At 42.3% G+C, this 14,481-nt stretch overlaps 1 protein-coding gene and 1 long non-coding RNA gene across 38 annotated transcripts in view; one reads left to right on the top strand and one right to left on the bottom strand.

Moving 5' to 3' along the window:
- GGACT (gamma-glutamylamine cyclotransferase) overlaps window positions 1–14,481 on the bottom strand; it is a 47,466-nt gene that overhangs the window by 23,048 nt on the left and 9,937 nt on the right. For 3 of the 35 annotated variants that reach the window (XM_070579219.1, XM_070579205.1, XM_070579218.1), the window contains exon 1: window positions 7,927–8,044. The exons of 23 other annotated variants lie outside the window; for them this stretch is intronic. The gene's annotated coding sequence lies outside the window, so the exon portion shown is untranslated. Of the gene's footprint in view, window positions 1–7,926; window positions 8,157–14,481 lie in introns of those variants that run through there. 9 more of the 35 variants (XM_070579186.1, XM_070579198.1, XM_070579200.1 and 6 more) reach the window with 9 other exon arrangements.
- The window catches only part of LOC139076524 (uncharacterized), a 41,564-nt gene that overhangs the window by 21,497 nt on the left and 5,586 nt on the right, over window positions 1–14,481 (top strand). Inside the window, exons 1-5 of one of the 3 annotated variants that reach the window (XR_011528234.1) lie at window positions 8,096–8,502; window positions 8,610–8,706; window positions 10,905–10,980; window positions 11,488–11,675; window positions 12,029–12,215. This is a non-coding gene — a long non-coding RNA (uncharacterized lncRNA). Of the gene's footprint in view, window positions 1–8,095; window positions 8,503–8,609; window positions 8,707–10,904; window positions 10,981–11,487; window positions 11,676–12,028; window positions 12,216–14,481 lie in introns of those variants that run through there. The other 2 variants (XR_011528235.1, XR_011528236.1) reach the window with 2 other exon arrangements.

Below are 14,481 nucleotides of genomic sequence, written 5' to 3' on the forward strand. Positions count from 1 at the left end.
TTAGACCAAATGGACCTAACAGACATATATAGAACATTCCATCCAACAGCAGCAGAATACACATTCTTCTCAAGCACACATGGCACTTTCTTCAGGATAGATCACATGTTAGGACACAAAACAAGCCTTAGCAGATTTAAGAAGACTGAAATCATACCAAGTATCACCACAATGGAATGAACTAGCAATCTACAACAGCCAGCTAGAAAATTTATAAATATGTGGAAATTGAACAACACACTCCCGAAACCATACCCTACACCCAGAAGGTTAAAGTAAGAAACAAATTAACCAAAGTTTCTGAGCTTGTCTTGCAAAATAACAAGGACACTGCAGATAAGGAAAGAACTTGCTGACAACCTTCAACCAAACATTGTGCAGGTGCATTAAGGGACCCGAATAACTGATGAGTGAACTTTGGATGTCACAGCCCAAAAATCCACACCGCATGTGTAACACATGGAACCCCTCCAAATTTACACATGCAAACCATGAAGACACATGAAGGACAGTCGTACGAGACAGATTTAAGAGCTTTGCCTCTTGTCTCCTTGCTTGGCTGCCCTGCAATAAAGTCCTTTCTTTCTGCAAAAGACTTTTGCCTGAGCCTCCAGTTCTTCTATAGCACGCTGGACAAATGAGCCCGCTTGCGGTGGGTAATCTTCCTGAACAACTAATTAGAGAAGAAATCAAAAGGGAAATAAAAAATATCTCCAAACAAATGAAAATGAAAACCTATGGGATGCTGCCAAAGCAGTTTCAAGAGGGATGTTATAGAAATAAACACCTATGTTAAGAAAAAGGACATATCTCAAATAAACAACTAACTCTACATCTCAAGGAACTATAAAAAGAACAAACTAAGCCTAAAGTTAGCAGAAGGATGGAAATAACAAAAATCAGGGCAGAAATAAATGAATTAGAGACCAGAAAAACAATAGAAAAAAAATTCAATGAAACTAAGAGCTGTTTTTTTAAAAAAAGATAAAACTAATAAACCTTTAGCTAGACTAACTAAGAAAAAAAGAAGACAAGTGAATAAAATCAGAAAGAGGAGATATTACAACTGATACCACAAAAATACATAGGATGAATAATGAATAATTATATGCCAACAAATTGGATAACCTAGAAGAAATGGATAAATTCTTGGGAACATACAGCTTACCAAAACAACCATGAAGAAATAGAAAATATGAACAGACCAGTAATGAATAAGATGATTGAATCAGTAATCAGAAATCTCCCAACAAAGAAAAGCCCAGGACGATATGGTTTCACTGGTGAATTCCATCAAACATTTAGAGAAGAATTTACACCAATCCTTCTCAGATTATTCCAAAAAACTGAAGAGGTAGGAACAATCCCAAACTCATTTTATGAGGTCAGCTTTACCCTGATATCAAAGTCAGATAATGACACCACAAGAAAACTACAGACAAATATAATATCCCTGATGAATACAGATGCAAAGATTTTCAACAAAATATTAGCAAACCAAATTCAAAAATATGTAAAGAAAATCATACACCATAATCAAACAAGGTTTATCCTCAGGGTACAACAATGGTTCAACGTACAAAAATCAATAAATGAGATACACCACATTAACAGGATGAAGGATAAAAACCATGTATCATCTCAAGAGATGCAAAGAAGCATTTGACAAAAACATCTTTTCGATAACTCTCAATAAATTGTGTACATAAAGAACAGACCTCAACGTAATAAAGGCCACATACGACAAGCCCACAGCTAACATCATACTCAACAGTGAAAGGCTGAAAGCTTTTCCTCTAAGATCAGGAGCAACACAAGGGTGCCTGCTCCCACCACTCTTATTCAACGTAGTACTGGAAGTCCCGGCCAGAGCAATCAGGCAACATTAAGAAACAAAAGCCATCCATACTGGAAAGCAAGAAGCAAAACTGTCTTTCCTTGCAGATTATATGATCATATATGTGGAAAATCCTAAAAGACTCCTCCAAAAAACTGTTAGAACTAATCAACAAATTCAGTTAAATTTCAGGATACACAATCAACACACAGGTTCTATACAATAACAAAATACCTGAAGAAATAAGGAAAACAATCCCATTCATAAAAGCTCAAAAACAATAAAATACTTAGGAATAAATTTAAGCAAGGAGGTGAAAGATCTATACACTGAAATCTATAAGACTTTGATGAGAGAAATTGAGGTAGACACAAATGAAAAGATATTCCATGTTCATGAATTGGAAGAATATTGTTAAAATGTCCATACTACTCAAAGTCAGGTATAGATCCAATGATATCCCTATCAAAATCCCAATGGCATTTTTCACAGAGATAGAAAAAACAATCCTAAAACTTGTACGGAACCATAACAGACCTCAAATAAGCAGTCCTGAGAAAGAAGAACAAAGCTAGAGGAATCCCACTTCCTGATTTCAAACTATACTACAAAGCTATAGTAATTAAAACAGTATGGTACTGGCATAAAAACAGACATGCAGACCAGAGGAACAGAACTGAGGGCCCAGGAATAAACCCGAGCATATATGGTCAACTAATGTGACATGGAGCCACGAATACACAATGGAGAAAGGACACTCTCTTTAATAAATGGTGTTGGGAAAACTGAACAACCACGTGCAGAAAAATAAAATTGGACCCCTATCTTACACCACTCAACAAAAATTAACCCAAAATGGATTAAAGTCTTAAATGAAAGACCTGAAGCTGTAAATCTTCTAGAAGAAAACATAAGGAAAAAGCTCCCTGACATTGCTCTTGGCAATGATTTTTTGGATGTCACACCAAAAGCACAAGCAACAAAAGCAAAAATCATTAAGTGGGACTACATCAAACTAAAGAGCTTCTGCACAGCAAAAAGAAACAATCAACAGAATGAAAACGTAACCTATGGAATGGGAGAAAACATCTGCAAACCATAGTCCTGATAAGCAGTTAATATACAAAAAATAGAAAGAACTCACCCAACTCAATAACAAAAAACCCTAAACAATCCAATTAAAAAAATGGGCAGAGGGGCTGGCTTGGTGACGTAGTGGTTAAGTTCGTGCACTTCGCAGCCTGGGTTTCACTGGTTCAGATCCCAGGCGTGGACCTAGCACCGCTCGTCAAGCCACACTGTGGAGGCATCCCACATAAAATAGAGGAAGATTCGCACAGATGTTAGCTCAGGGCCAATATTCCTGACTCCCATCCCCACCCCCTCAAAAAAGGACAGAGGAACTGAATAGAAATTTTTCCAAAGAAGACATACAAATGGCCAACAGGTTCATGAAAAGATGCTCTACATCACTAATCATGAGGGAAACGTAAATCAAAACCACAATGAGATATCAGTTCCCACCTGCTGGAATGGCTATCATCAAGAAGACAAGAGAGAGCAATTGTTGCTGCAGGTGTGGAGAAAAGGGAACTTTCACACACTGCTGGTGGGAATGTAAACTGGCACAGACTCTATGGAAAATGGTATGGAGGTTCCTCAAAAAATTAAAAATAGAACTACCACAAATCCAGCAGTCCCACTTCCCACTTGGTATATATCCTAAGGAAATGAAAACATGACCTCTAAGAGATATCTGCACCTCCATGTTCACTGCAGCATTATTCACAATAGCCAAGATATGGAAACAACCTAAATGTCCATCAACAGATGAATGGATAAAGATGTAAGATACACACACACAATGGAATACTATTCAGCTGTGAGAAAGAAGAAAATCCTGCCGTTTGCAACAACATGGCTGGCACCTTGAGGGCATTATGCTAAGTGAAATAAGTAAAGAAAGACAAATACTGTATGATATCACTTATATGTGGAATCTAAAAAAGCCAAACTCTTAGCAACAGAGTAGAACGCTGGTTACCAGGGGCTGGTGGCTGAGGGAAATGGGGAGGTGTTGGTCAAAGGGTACAAACTTCCCATTAGAAGATGAATAAATTCTGGGGATCTAATACACAGCATTGTGAATATGGTTAACATTACTGTATTATATACTTGAAAGTTGTTAAGAGAGTAAATCTTAAATGTGCTCTCCACAAAAAAGAAATGACAATTATGTGACGAGACAGAGGTGTTAGCTGACACTAAGGTGGTAATCAGACTGCAATATTTAAGTGTATCAGATCAACACGCCATATACCTTAAACTTATCCAATGCTATAAGTCAGTTATATCTCAGTAAAGCTGGAAAAAAATCAATGGAGTCTTCTTTTTGGGGTGATGAAAATGTTGTGGAATTGATAGTGGCGATGGTTGCACAACTTTGTGAATATATTTAACCACTGAAATGGAAACCACTTTGAAATGGTGCATTTTATGGTATGTGAATTATATCTCAATAAAAATAACTGCTCAAAAAACTCAATGGAACAGAATAGTTCAGAAGTAGACCCACACTTCTATGGTCAATTGTTTTTGATAAAGGTACCAAGGTAATTCAATGGGGAATGGACAGTCGCTGAAACAATACAATATACATATGCAAAAACACAGACTACAATTCCTAACTCACTCCACATACCTAAATTAACTCTAAATGTATCCAACTGAAGAACTAAAATTCTAGAAGAAAATGTTTTGACAGGACACAAAAAAGTACAAATAATAAAAAGAAAACACGAATAAGTTGAACTTCACCAAAATCAAAAACTTCTGCTGTCCAAAGACACAGATTAAATGAAAAGGCAAACACAGACTGGGAGAAATTATCTGCCAAACACATATATATGATAAATGACTTGTATCCAGAATATACAAAGAACTCTTCTCACTCAGGAAGAAGAAAATCACCCTGATTTAAAATGGGCAAAAACATTTAAACAGACACTTTACCAAAGATATATGAATCTCAAGTAAGCACATGAAAAGATGCCCAACATCATTAGTCATTACGGAAATGCAAATAAAAACCACAATGAGATATCATCATATACCCACTAGAATGGGTAAAATTGAAGACTACTAATATCAAGTGGTGGCAAGGATATAGGGTAAGAAACTCTTATACGTTGCTTCTGGGAATGCACAATCGTGCAACAACTCTGGAAAGCAATCTTACAAAGTTAAACATATATTTAGCAAATAACCCAGCAGTCTCACTCTTAGGAACATACGCAAGATAAATGAATTCATATATCCACATAAAAACCCATACGTGAATGTTTATAGCAGTTCTATTCATAATAGGCAGTAACTGGAAACAACCCTAATGTCCAACTTGAGAATACATACACAGATTGAGGTATACAGATATAATAATACAGAAAAATCTTAAACACCTATGCTGAGTGAAAGAAGTCAGACACAAAAGACTACATGCTGTATGACATTCTGGAAAAAACAAATCACAGGGAGTGAAAACAGAGCAGTGGTTGCTCAGGGCTGGGCATAAGGGGAAAAGATTGACTGCAAAGGGGCATGAGAGAACTTTTTAGGGTGATGGAAATCTGATTGGGGTGATGGTATCTGATCATGGTGATGACTACAAGAGTGTATACATTTGTCAAAATTCACTGAACTTTAAATATTAAATGGCTGAGGGGCTGGCCCCATGGCCGAGTGGTTAAATTTGCACGCTCTGCTTCAGCAGCCCAGGGTTTCGCCGGTTCAGATCCTGGGTGCAGACATGGCACTGCTCATCAAGCCACGCTGAGGCAGAGTCCCACATGGCCAAGCCAGAAGGACCTACAACTAGAATATACAACTATGCACTGGGGGGCTTTGGGGAGGAGAAGAAGAAAAAAACAAAAAACAAAGATTGGCAACAGATGTTAGCTCAGGGCCAATCTTTTAAAAAAAAAAAACAAAAAACCTAAATGGCTGAATTTTATCACATGTAAATCAAAAAAGCCAATTTCTTTTCTTTAAAAGGGCTACTGAACATCAGCATTTGAACAAAGTCCCTTTATCCACCTCGATTTTACTTGCTTTTTTGTAATACATTAGTACTCCATAAATATTAGGCCTTATTTTCTTTGCCAAATTGATTCATCCATTCCTCTCTGCTCTAATTTGAATGAAGATGGCTGAGAAGTCTCTTTATATTCTCTTTTCTTAGCTTTCACCCAGGGGGGTTTAACTTGCTCACCTGGGGGTTTTTTTTGTTATAGACATTTCCATTTCTTGACATAATCTTTGTTTTCCTAGAGTCTTGTCCAAGTGTGTTCCTGAGACACAGTGTCCTAAAGCACAATGGAGTTATTCTCTAAAGAACCAGGACATGTGCCCTAACAAGACTGATGGATGTGCAGGAAAAATCTTTGATATCTGAATGTCTCTGACGGCCCAGGCTGCACCCCTCCCCCATCTCCTCAAGGAGCTCATGGGGATCATTTCATCTCAAGCACACGACCACCCCATCAGCCCACAGACCACCCTCAGTAACCCCTGTCTCACCCACCCAGGCCCAAGAAACACCTCTTTTCTCCCTGACTTTCGACTCTGCACTCACAGGTCAGCTCCTGGCTCTACTCCCCTGGCTCATTAAACATTAATATTCCTGGGACATTTTAACCTCTCAGTTTCAGCATTTCAAGTTATATTTCTCTTATTAACTTGCCATTAATTACCTAAACCTCCTTGAACTTGCCATTAATTATCTAATGTTTCTTGAACTCTGTCTTATATTTCATTTGGTTCTCAACTTCTCATATAAAGAAAATTTCCATATTAGTTACAAACTGCCCCAGAATGCTGCTTATTCCTGTTATTAAGAGGTAAGACCCACCTCTTGCCTCATTACTCCCATTGCTGACTCATTTTAGAGCTTATGTCTTGCCACTGAGACGTGAGGCCTATCCTTGGTCATACGAACACCCAAGTGATATGACTCTGAAAGGAGCAGTGCAGGCCGAACACTCTGCAAGGGGTCCTCTTTCTATCTGCAGAAGAGAACCAAATCTGTGCAGTCATTCCCCACTGAGAAGAACTCGAATATGGTGACCCCCAACGATGCTCTTCACACCTCCAGCTGGGGCCCTAGATGGGTGGGGGAACTGGCCTCAGGCTGGACAGGCCTGGGTAGTGATGCTGACAAATGACCAAACCGCTGAGCCTCAGTTTCCTTCTCCATCCGATCACACAACAGTACTTCACAGAGGTGGGTAGGCATCCTGAGAGAGCAGTTGTTTCAAATGAAATAAACAGAAAATACCAATTCTGCTTAAAAGATCACTCTTCAGAGTCTCCTGTCTTGCTCAAACCACATTCCTTACTTTCCTCTCCAAGCCGGTTCTTCTCACTCTCTTCCTAACCAGCACCAGATTCCAAGGCTGCCCACTCAAGGCCCCCGACCCGCCACCCTCTCCTCTAAGCCTTATTTATTGAGCTTCCTGAGGCCCAGCTCAAAAGCCTTCAGGGGCTCCCCAGCGATGCTCAGGATGTCCCGTGTCCTGTCCAGCTGTTTGGACTCCAGGAGCCTGGCCGCATTCCCATCCTGTAATTGAAATCCCACCGAACTGGCCTGCCACTGCTCCTCAAACCCTCCCCAGCTCCCCCCTCCAGTCTTTTACTTGCTGAGCCACATTAATATCTTCCCGTCTAAATCAAACCCATCCTTAAAATCCCAGCTCAGATCCTGCCTCTGTCCCAAAGCCGTCTCTGATTCTTTGCATCTTAGTGCACTGGTCACATTCTGTCCTACATTCCGGTTATTTTCTCTCCTACTAAATTCCTGAAGGGGAGGTGACACATTTTAACTGGTTCCCCATAATGTACCATGGCACGTGTGGAGAAAACGAGTCATTCATCTGGTCCTGGGAATTCTCAATTAGCCAATTTCTTTTCCCCATTTTGATGGCAAAGAAATAAATGACAATAAAACAGCTTCCAAGTAGATAGTTTAAACTCCCTCCTCCAGCCTAGGTGGGAGCTACCCAGGGATCATTAGCACACTGTTGACACACACGTACCGTGCACTTACTGTAGACAGAGACTGCAAAGAGGATGCCACCCCGAGAAGCGAACACTCGGCTGCCTGCACTCGGTCTGGACGACGGCAGGCGCTCAGTGTTCGTTCACTCAGTGCCTGCCGAAGCTGTGAGGACCCACACAAGAGCTGCACTCTCAAGTTCAAAGTCTAGCAAGGAAGCTGGGACAGGCACTCAGACAACTCTAAGGTGGAAAATGGTGTGAAAACGAAGTTGTAAACCAGATATACTGATCTGGTTTATGTCATGGGGAATCAGTACAAATTCCTATGTTGAAGCCCTAAAGCCTAGCACCTCGGAATGTGACAGCATTTGGAAGCAGGATCTTTGAAGAGGTAATTAAGGTAAATGAGGCCTTTAGGATGAGCTGTAATCCAGTCAACTGGTGTCCTTATCAGAGGAGAAAATTTGGACAGAGAGACATCAGGGATGCACAGCACAGAGGACAGACCGTGTGAGGTCCCTGTGAGAAGGTGGCCATCTGCAGGCCAACGAGAGAGGCCTCTGGAGAAGCCAACCCTGCCGACACCTTGCTCTTGACTTCCAGCCTCCAGAACGGTGAGAAAATAAACTGTTGTTTCAGCCCCAGTCCGTGGTACTTTGTTACTGCAGCCCTAGCAAACTACTGTGCTACAACGAACACAATAACACGATCTATGATACAGGGTATGTGGACGGACCCGGAAACCTCCTGAGTGAAAGAAGCCAGACACAAAAGGTCACACATTGTTTGATTCCACTGTTATGAAACACCCAGAACAGGTAAACCCACAGACATGGAAAGCAGTGTGGTGGTTACCAGGGGATGGGGGAGTGAGGAACGGGCGGCGGCTGCTTAATATACAGGGTTTTCTTTGGGGATGATGCAAATGTTCTGGAATTAGATGGAGGGGGTGATTGTGCAACACTGTGAAGGTGCTAAATGTCACTGAATTCTTCACTTTAAAATGCTTAATTTTATGTTATGTGAATCTCACCCCAATTTAAAAAACTCAAATTAAAAAAGATACAGATATACTATTAGAATACAACGTGTTGAGTGACCAACTGAAGGGGGTTGTGCAGACCGTCATGAAAAACAGGAAAGGCAGGGATGAATTCTGCTTGTGTGCAATTTGGACTGTGAACTGACCCCAAAGTGGGGGTAAAGGTCATCTTGAAGAGAAGAGGGAGGAGAATGGGAGGGGTGGCATGCCAGGCGGGAGCTGGGACATCCAGCAGGAAGGCACAGGGAACCAGGGTGGACGGGTGAGCCCCAGCCCTGGCGCCAGTGGGCTAGTGGGAGCCCAGCGCACAGTCTGCAGGGGTGAGGACAGACGGAGGGGAGCCTGGGCCGGCAGGGTGGAGCGCAGCTGTTCTGAGCTGCAGAGTGGGCTGGATCCTGCAGCTGGGGCCTCAACCCGGCTGCTCCAGAAACACAGGTCAAGTTGCAACATTTGTACTCCTGAGCCCCTCCCCTGGGAGATTAATTTAGTAAGTCTGGAGCCAGGGGACAGGAACCTGTAGTTATAATAAAATTGTAAAAAGCTCTCCAGATGATTCTGGCAATTAACCTTTTGGGAAACCACTGATTTAGGGAAGGGTCTTTCAGGGTCCCCCCCCACCCCCCACCAGCTTTGTTGAGGTCTAATTGACAAGTAAAAATTGTATATATTTAAGGTATACAATGTGATGATTTGATCTATGTATACATTGTGGAATGACTACCACAATCAAGCTAATTAACACATCCATCACCTTGCATTCCCCATTTTGTGTGTGTGATGAGAACATGTGATCTATTTTCTTAGGAACTTCCGAGTATAAAATACAGTATTATTACCTATAGTCACCATGCTGGACATTAGATCCCCAGAACTTAGTTATCTTATAACTGGAATTTCGTACCCTCTGACCAATATCTGCCCATTCCCCCCGCCCCCCAGGCCCTAGAAACCACCATTCTACCTCAGCTTCCATAAGTTTGACTTTTTTAGATTGCATGTATAATCGATATCATACAGTATTTGTCTGTGTTTGACTTATTTCACTTAGCATAATATCCCCCAGGTTCATTCATGTTGCAAATGTCAGGATTTCCTTTTTTACGGCTGAATAATATTCCACATATATAAAAATATGTATATTTCTATATAAATGGATTATATAGACATACCATATATATACACACACATTATAGATATACACACACATACCTTATATATATACATGCATTATACACACACATATTTTCTTTATCTGTTCATCTGCCAACAGGTACTTAGCTTATTTCTGTATCCTGCCTATTGTAAATAAGGTCTTTCAGTTTTATATTGATGATACTGAAGAATTACTAACTTTTAGATCAAAGGGGCTTCATTATGCTTTGTATACTGTAAAAACAAGGAAAGTATACTAATTGATTTTCTAGGAAATATTTTTAAGCTTATCTATATGGAAAGTTCAATTAACCAGAAAAGCGAATTTTCCAAATATTAAAGATTTAACATGCATATAGTCAGAAGCTTCTGAAGATGAGGCCCCCTGAGGCTGGGTGCACACGTATAACCTGGGAGGCATTTGAAGCGCCTGGTGCCCTCCGCCTCCCTCCTCCAGCACTGGCGGCTCCCGGGCAGTCTTTTACACTGATACAAGGCCTCTCTCTGCCTCTTCCCCAGTCAATTACATCTTGGATGCGCATCTCCCACGTGCTCTCACCACCTCTCAGCTTGCCCACACCCACAGGTGTGCGCAGGACCACACCCCTCCCCATTCCTGGGGCTCTGGTGGGCAGCCTCTCACACGGCCGATGATCCTGCCCCCTGGCATTTGAGTCCTTGTGTGATTCCCACCCCTTGTGCAAAGGTAGTGACTCGCTTCAAATGAACAGAATGGAGGAAGTGATGGGATGTTACTTCCAAGGTTGTTATAAAAAGACTAGCTTCCACTTGGGGGGCTCTCTGGTGCTCTCTCTCTCTCAGATCCCTCGCTCTCCAGGAAGCCAGCTGCCATGTTGTGAGCCTCTCTAAAGAGACACCCACGTGGAGAAGAACTGAGGTCAGAAAGCACTCAGGCCTCCTGGTTGTTGAGTGACTGAGCTCAGACCCGCGCCCCCCCGCCCTGCCCCCCCCACCCCGGCCCTCAGCATGGAGACGCCCAGAGCCCTGGCCAACACCCTGACTGCAGCCTTGTCAGAGCCCTGAGCCAGAGCCACTCAGCTAAGCAGCTCTGAGTGTCACCCACCGAAACCATGAGATAATGTTTGCTGTTTGCAGCCGCTAACGTTGGAGGTGATTTGTTACACAGGTACAGATAACAAATTCAAAAGGGTCAAGTCTAGGTTTCTTCATGCAGCCCACACAGGCCCATCACTGTCCGGCCCCATCTCTCCCACCGCATCTGGGCCATGCCTCATACCACTCTGTCGGGGTGCAAACTGTCCCCACTCTTTGCCTTTATCCCCTTCCGCTTCATTCCTCAACGAGCTGCCTGGCAAAATCCTCCTCATCCTTCAAGGTTTCCAGGTCATTTCAAACCTCATCTCCTCTGTGTCATCCTCCCTAGTAGGCAGAATTGATCCCGCCACCGTGTCCTTGGAACATAGCTGCCCTTGCCTCACAGCTGCTGAGATCTCTGTCTCCTCCTTTGCTGAGAGGACCCAGGCACCAGCAACCAGAGCTCCTCAACTCTCAGCCCTGGGACCCGGCATGTGGTGGGTGCTTGGTAGATGTTTGCTGGGAGACTAACTATCGGTGAGTTGCCAACCTGATGCCCCTCCCCACAGTATGTTCATGTCTATTTCCTAACAGGACATCTCTTAAATAACCCCACTACAATCCTTAACATCAGGACACTAACATAGTATTTTACTACTTTCTCTCAGACCCCTTCCAAGTTTTTTCACTTGTCCCAATAATGTCCTTTATAGCAAAACGACCCAGTGCAGAACGCCTATTGAACTTGGTTGCCATGTCCTTTAGTCTCCTTCAATCTGGAACAATTCCTCAGTCTTACTTTGACTCTCATGATTTTTTAAAGATTTCAGGCCGTTTATATTGCTCAAAGACCCTCAAATTGATATTTTCTGATGTTGCCTTGTGATTAGATTCAGGTCATCCATCTTTAGCAGGAATCTTTAGGAAGTGATGCTGTGTCCTTCTCACTGCCTCCAGTCAGATGGCACATGATTTCAATTTGTCCCCTTATTGACGATGTTCACTCTGATCACTTGATGGAGATGGTGCCTGCCAGGCTGCTTCACGGTGAAGTTCTTCCGCTCTTCATACAAGTTGGTAAGTATTTCATAGGAGGTACTTTGAAACTACGTAAATATCTCATTCACCATCAAACTTGCCACTTGTCCATTTAGCTACTTGTATGTGTACAGACTTAGGGTTGCCTATTTTATTCAGTGAGTTATAATCCAGTGCTATCATTTACTTATTTTGATGCTCAAATTGTCCTCAATTTGGACAGATGGACTAATTGCAGCAGGCTTCTCTGTCCCCTAGACCCGTTCACATCATTCCTTGAACCTTTCCTTGCTATCTGGCACAAGATGTTCTAGGCTCATCTTGGACTTTTTCCCCATCCCAGGCCTAGAACTAGCCATTTCTCCAAGGAGCCCTGATTTCCACCTGTTAGTGGAAAATGGTATTTAGAAGCCAAGAACTGGGTGTGAGGTGTGCTCACTGTTCTTGGGGTGTTAGCTGCCTGCAGGCTTCCTCATGGAATATATACATGTATATCTATATATACATACACAGATATACATAAATACATACACACATTTACATCTCTGTTTACTGAAAACGATGAGTTCACACCAATACACCTAAGTGAATCCACACCACAGGGTGCATCCTAGTTTTCTACATCTCTCTCTTTGTACCTCCCTTCTCCAACAGTGGGAAACCTGGCTCACATTATCATTTGTACAGTTACTTATTTGATCAATCCTTCATATGTAACTAATTTCCAATCTCAGCCACCAGCATCTCCCCTGCACGTAAGTCCTCCTCTCCCTGCTCAGGCTCTGACACCCCACATCAGGATGACCCTCTGAAAGGATGGCCGACTCACCCAGTCAGGCTGGGACTCCTCATACCAGGTTCAAGGGGCAGAGATAGGGACTTCATCTATTTATGGAAGGAGCTGCAAAGTGACACTGCACAGGCATATGCATAAGAGGGTAGAAGAATTTGTGGCCATTTGTACAATCCTGCACACCAGGTTCCTGTATGGCCTCCATTCTTAAGGTGCCCTTAGGAGAGAAGAAGGCTGGCAGAACACTGGCCATTATGTCTGCATGCAAAGGAACAGGAATGATGAAGGGTGGAGTGAGGAACAGGAGCCCTACTTCCAGCTGACGCAGGTTCCTTCCTTTGCAAAACTTCCCAGGGACCCCACACATTTCTGCTTCCTCTTCTTTACCATAACTTAAGGCACATGGTCACTCTGAATAAAACTGGGGATCCAGTAACTAAGGGAGGAGAAAATGGATATTTGGTGGCCACCACAATTTCCGCTACTCCCACTTTTTATATTTGCTGGGCAACAGCCTGCTTCTGGGGGTTGCCAAAGACCCCAAATGAATCCTTGGAAGCATTCTTGACCCTCACCCATCTCTAGGTTTATGAAGTCCCAAGGTAAGTCATCCTAAGTGCAGAGGAACTCTAACAGAAGCTTAAATGGCTTCTCAGATGATATATCACTACTTCTCTGTTAATCTAAAAACCCTGTATGTGAGAAAATGTTGTAATGGCCCTTTCCAAAAGCCGGCTGAGTCTCCGAGCAAACCACCACCTGTGAGGACAGTTTATCACCTGTGTGAAAACACTATGCAGGGAGCAGATCAAAGCTCCAATCCCAGTCACCACTGCACTCAAGAGAGGCGACAGCAAAGAGCAGTGAAAATGGCCCCAGTTCTCTGGCAAGCCAAAGGAGAGGGAGAATAATAACACAGTGGAAGATGAGCTCAGAAACGGGGGGCGTGGACCAGGAGAACCGCACTTTGGGAAGTCCTAGGGAGACTTATTTTGCAAAATCACCCAGGAGGCAAGCCTTGATATGTTTCAGATGAATTCATCTGAAGTGATGCTGGTTTCTCTGCAAGGAAAACCCAAAGGCTGTTATTTAATGGAAAGACATTACAGAAGCTTTTCTATTTATAAATTATTATAGCACTGTAATTTCTTGGTATTGTTCCAATATCCTTCAGCTCATAGATGTATAGTGTTATTCCTGGAAGCAGGAGAAAGCATAGCGTAGACTGAAGAACATATAATTTCAAATCAGACATGTTCCACTTCATAATCAGGTAAAACCCTCCACCTTTTAGCGGTGTGACCTTTTTCAAGGTGTTCATCTCTCTGAACCTCAGTTATACCACCTAAAAAATGGAGATAATAATGCCCATCTCAAGCACTGATGTATGAAAATTATATGAAATAATGTATATAAAAATTCTGGTACACAGTGATTTTATTATTAGTCCCCTTCTGAGAGAAGGGTAAATCACAGAATTATTATCAGAACTAAACAATAGAATGTATTGCA

The sequence above is a fragment of the Equus przewalskii genome, chromosome 16 (genome assembly GCF_037783145.1).
Source record: "Equus przewalskii isolate Varuska chromosome 16, EquPr2, whole genome shotgun sequence".
In the NCBI taxonomy this organism is placed as follows: Eukaryota; Metazoa; Chordata; class Mammalia; order Perissodactyla; family Equidae; genus Equus; species Equus przewalskii.